Below are 7,968 nucleotides of genomic sequence, written 5' to 3' on the forward strand. Positions count from 1 at the left end.
AGGTTGTATTTATTGCAACAACACTGGTGGTGAGGGGTCTCTAACTGGTGCTGAGGTTTGTAGTGGAGCTCTGGAGCTTCCACTGGGATCTGGACTGGATCCTGACCTTAGCCTGCCTGCTCTGTTTGCTTTTCCTTTCCTTACACTGCTTCCCCTGTCTCTTTGTCCCTGCCCAGGGAAATGAGATGACACTGGGATGATCCTGCTCCTACTGCCTGGTTTATAGGGAAGAAATACCTTGAGAAAACATATGTGAGCTGGCTGGAGAGAGAATGTTTGGGAGACAGAAGCACTGACTTTCAGGAAGAGAGTAAAATAGGATTACATGAACAAAAAAAGACCTTCTAAAAATCAGAATAGCTTCAACATTGCTCACTCTGCTAATGGATTCATTATTACAGAGAGATTGTGAACGGGACAATGGGACTTTTATTTCTTCCCTTGGGAGTGAGGCAAGAAAGTGGCTGCTTAAATCACTATTGACATTCAGCATGTGAATTCCAGTTTTGATTTTATGAATGGCCTCTATCATCACATCTTGTGCGGACTGTCTCATGCTCATTGTGCTGTGGGGTTAGACACACTGTCACCATCCCTATAAATAGCTGCATTGGTTGCAAAGGGCTATCAGAGCCTCCTCTGAAAGAATAGGTCTTTTGACCAGTGGCATTTTAGGCTACTTTTCTTCAAACTTTCTAGACAAGATAGCATGTTTTCCACTCTGTGGATCCTAGAAAATGGACAGTAACCAAAGTATTGATCTGTGAAATTCAGGCACCCAGTGAGTGTGAAGAGCACACGGGGAAAACCAAAGTTAGGAGCAATAGGACAGAGCATGCTCTCCAGAAGAAGTCTCAGCTGCGGGGCTTGCAAGGAGTAACAAACTGCAATGCACAGAAAGAGAAGCTCCTTGTGATCCATCTGGAATCTGAGCTGCTGTGCACAACTGCTGCAGTGTTGGACAGGTCTGCTCTGCACCCAAAAATGCTCAAGTGTACCAGGGGATGGGCGGTAAGCAGACACTGTTTTCTGTATCTTTGGTTTTGGATAAAGTAGGAGGTGATTGTGTATAAAAAATGTTTTGGCTTCCAGCTGCTAGCCACTATTGTGATCTGTACAACATGACAACAGCCTTCGGGTAAATACTCGGCACCTTCGGGGTAGGCTTGGAAGGGATGAATACTTTTAAGGTAGCAAAGAGTGGGGGGGCTCTAAGGATAAATGCTGTCTGGTCTGTACAAGCCTACTTCTGTGAAGAAATGTGCTGGAGATACAGAAATCACATGTTCTGCTGGCTGTGCAGGCAGGGAAGATTTACAGCATGGAAGAGGTCAGATGTAGCACAGCGCTGAATGATGGATTACAGGGTTTGCTGGGTGTCTTTGGCTATTAAAGGTAATAAATGCCTAGATATTTGGAGGGTTTCCTTACAATTAACAACCCATCTGGAATTCACACCCCACCTTCCACAACCTGGGAAGTTTCCAAGAGTGCATTTAGTCAGCAGAAGCACCCTTTGTGCAAACAGTGAGTGTGTACACAAAAAGATTGCTTTGCCAAAAGGAAAGAAATTAGAGCAGTAAATTTAGGGATGTGACTAACTCTTTCTGGATGGGGGGAAAGAACCACACTTGCCAGTTATCTCTTCTGTGCCTTTCCTCAGCTGTGGCTGGGGCCATCTGATGACTGTTTCCCTTTCACTCCCAGCACAGTGCAGTCTGTCTGCTGACAGAGTTAATGAAGTCACTCGCAAGCCTCCATTCCCCGGGGAAAAGCACTTCTATGAATAGACCTGTTACTTACGTCTCTGGTTGTGATGCTCTCAGTGCTCCTTTTGCTGTGCCACCATCTCTAACAATTGTGTCATTTCTAAACAATGGCCTTTCACTGTAGAGCTTTGGCAGTGCAGGATGCCGTGAAAGTTCTTGCTTCTGGCATAGCTGTAGAGCTCTGTGAATGCTTCTATGCTGTCCTCAGTGCTAGATGTAAGTTTTGAAGTACCACAGACTTAGCAAAAATGTGGAGGAAGAGGGACTGTTACCATGAGATGCTTCTTCAACATATATCCTACAATAAGGAGGAAATCAAACTTCTTGTTTGTAAGAACAGAATATTTCTATCCTATGGAAATAGAAAGGGAAACTGTCGATCTGATGAGAAATGTTAGAGAACGTCACATATTTGTCCAGCTGAGCTTGCATGTCTGGTAATGATTAAGTTTGTTTTTGTAAGGAATTGCACTGGTCTAGACAGAGGTGACCTGTGAAGGAAATATAACCAGTAGATATAAAGACAATAGAGAGAAATAACCATGAATCATGATAACATATTGTCCAAAGTACAGAAATATAAGACCTTGTTAATACTTATTACAGTTTGTATGGTCTTTGATTAGTGTCAGTGAAGGCAAGCAGAGTGTGTCTCTGCTTTGTGTTTTCATGACTGAGTGGTGTAGTTGAGATCTAAATCAAAATGAATTTACAGTTGGACACTCCATGAGAAAATCTAGCTAAGGAAGTCAGTAAGTGGTCAAAAAGAGAGCGACTTGGTAAAGTAGCATGCCATTAGAACATTACCTATTCTTTGTTTAAATGGCATTTTTACATTCAATTTGTCCTTTAATACAAACTTCATGTTCTTAACAGACTCTTCCTATATCAAATTGTCAGACTTTTAGTTCTCATAGAGCTACAATGAGGTCTCCAATAAAAATGCAACTGTCAGTTTCTTTTCACCATGATCTAAATGTCTGCACCATTCCTACATGAGCAGTCAGTTTGGTCTGATCTGAACATTTATTCATAACTCCTCATCCTCTTGTCTATATAAAACCAAAACAACATTAACAGAAACCTTACCAAACTTGTTACTTGTACTTCTCATTTCATATTAATTCTGGATGGCTGAATAAGTTTGAGTGATTCATGACCTACGTTAAAATTTAACATCAGCCTTTAATGTGTTTGGCCTGACACATGGTGTGCCTTATAATATTGATATATCTCACCGACCCAGCACTCTGCATCAGCTTGTAGAAACATGCCATGGGAGGAAAATGACACGGTAGTCCTGATTTACTTCTCTGTCAAAGCCTTAATTAAAGCATTCACACTGTCTGCTAAGGGCTTTGGGGGAATCTCAAAAGATGCCTGTACTGTTGTTCACTGCATTTTGTTTTGAAAGATTAGGAGGATAGGAATATGTCTCATAAATCAGACTTCTGTGACATGGTCAGTTTCTCAACAGCATCCAGAACTCCTGTCTGAGTTGCTCTCTGGTATCTCATACATTAAGAAATCCTGCAAATTAATGCATCAGATTATCCCTAATGCATTTTTAAGTGCTTTCTTCCAGCACCCAGCAGAGTAGCTGCGGGGAGTTCAGCAGACCTGCAGGAACAGAGCAGCGTTTCTCTCACAGTGGCTCTCATTCCTTTCTCAGAAATACAGAGGTGCAAACCTGAGGACAGATTTCTCCTTTAGGGCTTGTTTCCATTGCTGACACCAACTGCCTGAAGGCTGTGACAAGGCAGTACTCTGCCATCTGCAAGCTTGTCAGCTGGGAGGTAGAGCTTGAACATAGCGGGGTTTCCTTTAGCACAAGCTGCTACTGAAATGAGCCCCTGTCAGAGTGCCCAGGAACAGCAGTGCTGTGAGAGAGCCTCCTGGCTACCTCTGCAGAGGAGTCTTGTTAAGGTCATACAGGCATTACTTTTCCTTAATAAAACAAAGGGCTTTTTCCCCTAATTTTTCCTAAGGAAAAGCTTTTAGCTTAGCAGAACCATCTAAAGTGTAGGAGTGCAGATGCTGCTGTCCCCCCCTCTCCCCTATGGCAGGAAAGCTACCTGTAGCAGCAATCCTTAGCAGCACCAGGGGGTGTTTCCTGCCCTCTTCAATCCCCACAGTGCCATAATTGCATCAATTCCTCAGATTCAGTAGCAATGGGTGATAAAACTACTGCCAATACCTCAGCTGGCTGTTTATAATCTGCTCCAGCAAGCTTTGCTTCCCCTCTGACTGCTTCCTGGCTTCTGCATCCCTTGTGCTTGGCTGTTCTCTGCTCAGGCATTCAGGCTTGGACTTGGAAATCCCCTGTTCCAAATGCTGAACTGTTGTGTTCTGGCAGCATTTACCTGTTGCTCTTATAGAAATGAGGGCTCTGTGATGCTTGTGCTGTTATTCAGAGTATTAATAGAAAACATAAGCTGAAAGATTCTTAGCCACAGGCTACCCAGATGGGAGCTCGTGGTGCTTCATCTGAGCCTGGGCTGGTTTGGGATGCAAGATAGGAGCAGTCTGCCCTGACCAATCCTCATCTCTACAGTGGTAGAATGAGCACAGTACTGGGATCATGAATAAAATAATCTGCTATGAAGAATGTAAGCCAAAGGTCAAGTCTTGAAAGATTAATTAATATGTAAATTCAGAAGCACTAGCTAAATCAGACTGTTGTTGCTTGACATTTAAACATAACAAATAAAACTGAGAGGAAGAAGCAGAGGAGAAGAGAAAAATACCACAGCAAGAATGGTAAGAATAAATCAGTAACATAAGAGAACTTACATAGTGAGTTGAGAATGAAGGAAAAAAATAGGTTTTTTACTTCATGTGGGCAAACTGAAGTTGAAGAAGACCTTGTAAAAATGCTTTACCAGTGATATGGTGTTACATGGATATCAAGAAGAGTGAGCAACAGGTTCTAGGAACTCAATTGTTGTAGTCAGAATAAAAAGCTTGCAGTGACCTTGCTTTTCTGTAGGTTTTAAATCATAAATATTGATTAGTTTTTCAAAAATGAGAGAGAAAATGATGGCATCACAGGAGCAAAAACCCGTACTTTCTACAAGCTGTTCCTAGCACATTTGCTCTGTTGCTGGCTATTCACTGTATAATCTTGCTTGAAATCATTAACAGGTTTTTGGCTTGTAGGTCATCTGCTGTCCCATTTTTTTTCTTCAGCTTAACATGAAACAGACAGAATTGGGATTTGTGGTTTTCCTGTGTGCAAGAAAGGTGACGCACTACAGAACAAGATTGGAATAGCCATAACTTTGAATTTTGCCAAATTGAGATATACAACTTAGCCACTGTTAATTTTATAATTAATTTTCTTGCCAGGTTTGTCCTGTATAACAGGAGACAGCTGTGTCCAACTTTGAAGTCTCTTTCCTCTTGATGGTGTCTATAAAAAGCACAGAGAAAGGTGTTCCCCCTGAGCATGAGAAAAAGAGCTGCATTCCCTGCCCCCTGCAGGTTTGCCAATAGCACACAGGTGGCTCAGCACGTTCTCTGGGCTCAGCCGTAGCACCAGAATTTAACCTGCCTGAGTTCTTCCTTGGCCTCTCCTGTTCTTCTTGAATGTTACTGAGCACAGTGACTGATCTGCAATTTAAAAGGGCATTCAGATGCCTCCTCCAAATTGCATTCAGCACGCTTTGTGCAGGCATCAATCTTGTTAGTCAGGAGTGCAAACTGATCTTGAATTAGTTCTGAACCAGTTCTTCAGATGCTAAAGCTACCAGTGTAGTCATTTCTAAAGCTTTCACTCTTCATTAATGAATGCTGGAAGACTTCTCTTCTTCTCTGGAAGAAATTGCATAATTGACTGTCAGGTTTTGTCTGTAACATTTCTGAGCCATTTTGCAATCCATGCAGAGATTTTCATTTCTTTCTCTCATATCTCACATGGTAATTGTCAGGTTGATTAACATGTTTCACAAAGTGACCCTGAGGTAGTCTCCCCAGTGCCTCACATGGTTGGGGTGGTCAGGGTGCTGAATTTGCTGACTTAAAGAGGTCCTGGTCCTTCACCAGGTCAGTGACATATGGGAAATCAAAAGAAAGAGTAAAGCTGGGAAAAACAGCATCATAACTGACTGCTGTATAATGAATAACTTGCAGCCATGACTCAGTGTCTGCATTCCTTCCCTAACACAACAATGTCTTGTAGGCTGGCTTTGAATGTTTTTGTTCGCATAGTTTCAGGTAATGGATAACTCCAAATGACTAAAAGCCCTCCAGGAGAATTGATGAGACTTCTTACTGTTAACATTACTCATTGTTAAACCGTTGAACTCAAGTTCAGAAGTGTATTAAAGTTTTCACTCTGTCTCTTTCATTCAAAAATATTTTTCTCTTATCTGAAGCTGCTTTAAAACTGCCCCATAAACGTGAAGTCATTAGCACTACTATGATGTAATTTTGAGCTAAAATAATGTTATTCCAGTCAAATGCATACGCAGTGTGTGCATGCAGGCTGTTTTGTTTGTTTTCATTTTTAAAACAGCCATGTTGGCTTCTGTGACAACGCTGTCATTTCTGGAATGAAAGAACCTTACATCACCTCACGCTGTAGTATGAAGGGGGAAAGGAGAAAGCACTGAGAAGAACATAAAATGGGAATATATGTCTGAATAGGTTTGTCCTGAAGGAAAATCCACCACAGAGTTCCATTCCTGAAAAGGGTGTGTTAAAGCATGTGAGATAATAAAGAGTAGCAGATGTCTTAAGAATTGATGTTATGGGGAGCGTTGTGAAGCATTTCTCTTTTGAGAGGAAAGAGGATTTTACACAGAAAGCAGTTGAACTCCATCTGCGCATGCATGGTATTCTTTTTCTGCAATTAGGATTGCTGAAATTGATAGCAATATATTGCAAGGAGTTGGGCTGGGTGACCTTTAAGATCCCTTCCAATTCAAATGATTCTGTGATTCTGTAACATAATTGAATCATGTAACAGTACTACAAAATAATATGTGGAAACAATATACCTTTATATATGCGTATAATAATAAAAAGATTGGAAGCAAAGCAAATAGGACAGAAGCTTGGGGCTGCTTGTAAATAATTTCCATGGCTGGATCTGAAAAGCAGGAAATGGTGTGGGAAGAAAGAAATGTCAAATGGGAGCAATGTGGGCAGGAAAAATAAGCATTAATGTGGGTGAGAACGTGAGGCAAATGTCCTGGATGTCAGGAGTAAAAGGAATGTGAGGAATGACATTTAAAATAAAAAAGGAAGCACAGTGTCATAACAGCCAAGCTGAGATATTTGTATACAAAAACTGTGTGCAAGGAGACACAGGCTAGGAGTGCAGGGCCCTGCATCTCTCAAGGACAGCAAAACATGGCAGATGAATAATCCATGACTGGTATGCTTTTAAACTGATGTGTAGGCTATTAGAGAGGCTAAAAACAAAAGCAGAGGTACAAAGGCATCACTTGGGCACAGTGCAGAGACTATGAGGGCAGGACAAAAGCTGTAGAAGTTCTGGGGTAACATAAGGTGAATAAGGGTCTTCTGAAGGACTGCTGAAGAATGATTATGCATATCAGTAACAGAGATGACTAAACTTCAGCTTCCGAGCATTGTGTCATTATGGAAAATTTTAATGGCACAGAAATAAAGAAAATGTTACCGATAACAGCAGTCAGTTATTCCAGGGTGTGATATCTGGCAGATTTCATCACTGAGCAATCACTGGACGGGTATGGTGCTATTCTAGGTGGTCTTTGTTAGGTACTGATGACATAGAGCAGCTGGTTGTAGAAAATAGCCTCACTAAAGTTAACTCAATTGAAAATATTTGAAAGAATAAACAAAAATAGGCATGTTAAATACAGTACTTCAGAAGGACAAATTTTGAGAAACTAGAGAAACTGCTAGTGATGTCACTTGGATGGAAGTTCCAAACCTGAGCATTAGGATTTATTTAAATTAAATATGAATTATAACAAATCTGCACTTCCCACTGTGAGTAAAGAATAAAAGATATTAGCATTTTGCTGGATGAATAAATCCCCAGTAAAAGGTAATAGGAGTTAGCAAAAAGAGTGAAAGCTATAGGGGAAGAAACTGTCTCAGGAAAAGAGAAGTGCAATTGTATATGCTAATACTTACCTTCTGTAAACTGAATTTGAAAATTAAAATTTTCATGTACCAAAAAGATAAAAAAAAAAAAAAAAAAAAA

General features: G+C 40.9%; 1 protein-coding gene across 2 annotated transcripts in view; it reads left to right on the plus strand.

The window, feature by feature from the left end:
* The first annotated feature begins 681 nt into the window (after positions 1-681).
* Positions 682-7,968, plus strand: part of ITGB6 (integrin subunit beta 6) — a 43,109-nt gene continuing 35,822 nt past the window's right edge. For both annotated transcript variants that reach the window (XM_042822580.1, XM_042822579.1), the window contains exon 1: positions 682-1,011. The gene's annotated coding sequence lies outside the window, so the exon portion shown is untranslated. The remainder of the gene's footprint in view (positions 1,012-7,968) is intronic.

This window comes from Centrocercus urophasianus, unplaced genomic scaffold (genome assembly GCF_019232065.1).
Source record: "Centrocercus urophasianus isolate 14NV4802_14NV808 unplaced genomic scaffold, USGS_Curo_1.0 seq_20, whole genome shotgun sequence".
NCBI classification, from domain to species: Eukaryota; Metazoa; Chordata; class Aves; order Galliformes; family Phasianidae; genus Centrocercus; species Centrocercus urophasianus.